Below are 4,656 nucleotides of genomic sequence, written 5' to 3' on the forward strand. Positions count from 1 at the left end.
AGAGTAAATGCGCTTTTGTGCCTCTAGAAGTTCGATTTCTAGGCACGACTTGTGTGGGGTAATGAGCTTGAGATTGCTCATTGAATTAGCCAATTCATCAACCCTTTTGCCACCAGTTTGGCATATGGGTTGAAAACCTGCACAACATCTATCCTCGAGGCTACTTAGGAGAGCATGAGGCTCAAAAGTAATGAACCTCCCTCTCCAACTCTCGGGAATAGACTTAAGGATGAACTCCGTGACAAGGTACTTGTGAAGTGCCCAACTTCTGTACTTTTCAGGAGTCATGCCTTGCGCATCATAGCTAGGAAAAGGTTGTTTAATGACATAGTGTATGTGTTGAGCCAATATGGTTTTGATGATGACAAACTAACGTAATCAACTAACGTGGTTTTCAAGTTGTATGTGTGCAAGGATCATTAATGAATAGTTGTGCCCAAGTCATCAATAATAAAGCTTACTGGAAGTTGATGATTGTGAGATGCTTATAACAAAGAAGCATAAAATCCAGAGCTGGAATTGCAGAGCAGTTCCTAAGGATAAACTCTAGAGAAGCTGGGAGTTTTAAAGTTCATGCGGAAGAACTAGAACTCCAGATGAGCTAGAGGAATCCCAATAGAGATGGTTGTTCCCAAAGAAGGCTGTTCCCGAAGACGGCTGTTCCCAAAGACGTCTGTTCCCAAAGACGGCTGTTCCCATAGACGGCTGTTCCTAAAGACGGTTGTTCCTAAAGATGGATGTTCCTAGATATGGCTGTTCCTAAAGATGGCTGTTCCTAAAGATGCTTGTTCCTGAGGATCAACCATTGTTCCCGAGGAGCACTTGTTCCCGAGGAACAACCAACATGCGGAGCACTTGTTCCTGAGGAACAACCAACATGCGGAGCAGCATGAAACATGAAGACAAGAAACAAGAGTTTATTTTCTAGGATTCATGTGAGTATGTGGAAACGTGAAAGGTAATGGAACAAGGTATTAAAAGGAACTCGTGGAACTCGTGTCTAGGAACTTGGTATGCATCCTAAGTATAATGTCAATATGCATTAATCTAATTGTCAGTAAGCGTGATTTAGGATAGTTTATTTAAGAGTTTTAATTTGATTAAAAGTCCTTAAATAAATAGGTAATTGACTAAGTCTAGGATTCTTAATAAGATAAATATGTTTTATATTTTGGAATTAATTAGTTAATTAATTAGAGTCTTGTTAAGTTGGGTATCTTGGAATTAACTAATTAATTAATTAGAGTCCTACTAATTTGGGTATCCTAGGTTAGTCAAATATTAATATACGTTTATCAGTAGATTAATTAGGTAGGTTCCTATTAACTTAGGAATCCTATGAAATCAGTTATTAAATCACGTTTAATATAACACGTTAAATATAACTGACATATTAGTTATTGATGTTAGGATCACGCCTAGAAACTAGGATGCATTACTTGGTATTAGCTTGTTCCCCAAGTACATTATATCCACGTTCATATACCACGTTCTCATCAACTATAGAGGTCATGGGTACATGCCTAGGAACATGGGAATATGGCTGATAGTTGAAGAGATTATGGGGAAAGCAGTTAGGAGTTCCAACACTATAAAAAAGGATCTTAGCATTCATTCCAAGGTGTCTGACTTCTCAGTCATTCCACAGAGTCTGGTTTACGTGGAAGGTAATTAAAGAAAATATATTTGTTCCACGTTTATGAGTCAGTTCCTGAGTTCTAAGTTCCTTCAGTTCCTACACTAAAGTTCTTGTTCCTTTACAGTTCTTCTACGCTTCTCATATATTGTAACAGGTTTGGGTTAGGAACTTGAGTGAGTTCCTATTGTATTTGGAAAGGCTTTGAGTGAAGTCTTGAGAGAGTATTAAACACAACTAAGCGTGAATGTTATACTCTTTGTATGGGATCCTAAGTTCACGGGGAACTTGGGTTGATAGAGTTTCCAATTAAGTTAGTAACAGGGTCGTTCGCTTGATGAATGAGAGCTCGTCGTTAAAATCCCCCGTGGTCGTGGTTTTGTCTTCTTGATGATTTTCAAGAAGATTTCCACGCTAAATTCTCTCTTGCATTATTTTCTATACTTGCTTTTAAGTTTCTTTTATAATTCCGCAAAAAGTTAGAAGCAAGTTCCAAATTACAATTCACCCCCCCTCTTGTACGTGTTCCATCCGAATAACAGTTGGTATCAGAGCCGGAACTCGCTGATAAGCAGGCAACCCTGCTGAGTTAAGTTCCTGGAAGGAGGAACAATTACAAGAAACTTGACGAAAGGAACTCGGTCCTACATATTCAAAGGAACAAGGGAGATCTGAATTTCATTGTCAAATAAAGGCCAGTCAAGGTGTAACAGACAATCTTCTAAGGTAAATATATCTTCCTTTAGACTTTATTTATGTGCATACATTAATTTATTGCTTGTTCCTTGCATTGTTTCTAATGGAACTACTGTTTTATTTTGATTTAAAATCAAATTTGAAAAATCTAAAATCTATTTTTAATAGCCGATTTTTCAATTTATTTTTAAAACTCCAGTATATTTAAATTAGTTCAGGGAAACGACTTTTGAGAAAATGCACACAAGAATCTGTGGAACTTGAAATTTTTAATTTTTCGGCAACGTTATACACTGCTAATTTTTTTTTGCCTAAGAATTATTATTTTATATGCTTCATGAATATATTGAATATCATTTATATGAATGCATATTGTATCTTGGTAGTAGTAGTTGTTTTAATTATATTTTTAACAGTCATTACTAACAAGAAGGGACCCAAATCATGTTGGGTTCCCTTGCCTAAGGAATTGGTACAGGAACAAACAAAGGTGCACACTAATCTGTCAGAAACTTGACGCACCAGTTTCTTCCTTGTTCCTGCAAGTTCAAGTTCAACATTGAGGAACTCGCTGGTTCATTGATGACCCGTGACTTATGCTTAGGAACTCATGATGGTGCGGCATTTTAGATGGCATATTACATCAGCACCTTAAATGGGAATATAGATCAAAATCCGAAGAGGAACTTTCGGACAAAGGAACACTTCAAGATTCACAACTATGTTTAATGAAAAATTTTGACTTTAAGTCGAATCTGAGGTATGTTTATTTCAACAGTCTGTTATTTGTTTCAATACGGAACCCAAGAAAAGTAGTGTTCCTTGATTTAATAACTAGACTATATGAATGCTTAAGTGAGGGGGAACAACGCATGGCACTAGTTGTTCCTAGTGATTCATTAGCAATATATTTTATTCTCTCACTAAAAGGCTTATTAATAATGTAGGAAAATCTTATATAAGTTTGAAATTCGTTGAATTTTCTTTGAATTTCCCTTAAGACTCATTGAATTGTGTATTATAGGTGTAGAGTTTATGTGAATAGTCTTCCTTATAAAATTGACACTACAATTTTTCTATGTCTTGTACGTAGTCATGAGCTAGAATTGAATTAAGGACTCACTGATGTCTTTGTAATATTACCCTTAGTTTCCAAACTGCTTATGCGTTAATAAAAAGGAAAAAGAAGCAAAAAGTGAAGTTCCATTTCCTTATGGAACAAAATAAGGCTTTTTCATTCGATCCATGTGCACTATTAAGAATGTCCAAATCCTGTAATGTGTGATAATTTCTTTCTTCCATGATATCCACCAATTAAACTCTTGTTCCTCACAAAAATATTTCCTACACTTTTCCTACCGTATCTCTACAACATATTAGAGATCCAAATCAATTAATATCACACATTGATTTATTTTCTTTTCATAAACATTTTAAAAAATTCATCACTGTATAAAAATTCTATACTAAATATTCCTCCTTTGTCACTTACATGATGTAGCAATTGTTGAGGGGGAACAAATGAGGAAGGTGATTAATAGAGATGTAATTTTGAAAGGTAAAATTAAAGGAGATGAAAAAAAAGGAAGGCAGAAGAAAAATGAAAAAAAAAAAAAAAAAAAAAAAAAGAAAAAAAAAGAAAAAGAGGGGAACAAAAGGAGAGCTATGTGAAGGAAGAAATAGAAGGGATAAGAAGTTCCTACAAGCAGTTAAGTTTCCAAGTTGAAAAACAAATGAAGGTTTCAGTATCTCAAAGAATTATCTTTAAAAAATATCAAGTTCTTTAATGATTCACAAGGGAACTTACACCATAAACGTAAGTTCCTACAAAAATTATCGAATGAATGAACTATCAAAAAGCTTCAAATAAACTATATGAAGAAGAAAAGGACACTATGTACTGCTAAAGAAGAATAGAAAAAGAAAGAGAAGGAACAACAATGTATTTTATGAGGAGGAACTTCAGTTGAAATTGTGAGAAAAAGGGAGGCATGCTTGAGAAACAAGTGACAAAGGAATAAATCTATTCATCCCATTAGCCTGCTTATCTCTTCATAAATTTTTCCATCAATTATCTATTTTCTTTGGAACTCATTGGACATTTGACTTATTCTTATTAATGTGTTGCACTTTGGTGAAAATGAGATTATACTGTTGACAACTACACTTTAGCTTCTTTGACTGATTTATTGATGTATGCGTGAGGATGGCTAATATTACTAGATTGACGTTTGAGCAAATTAATACTTTCTTTTGCCTCATGTTTGACCATTAACTATATGTTCTTGGTGGTGTGGTGTCAATGTACATCTAGAAGATTGTTT

This window comes from Spinacia oleracea, chromosome 6, assembly GCF_020520425.1.
Source record: "Spinacia oleracea cultivar Varoflay chromosome 6, BTI_SOV_V1, whole genome shotgun sequence".
Taxonomy (NCBI): Eukaryota; Viridiplantae; Streptophyta; class Magnoliopsida; order Caryophyllales; family Amaranthaceae; genus Spinacia; species Spinacia oleracea.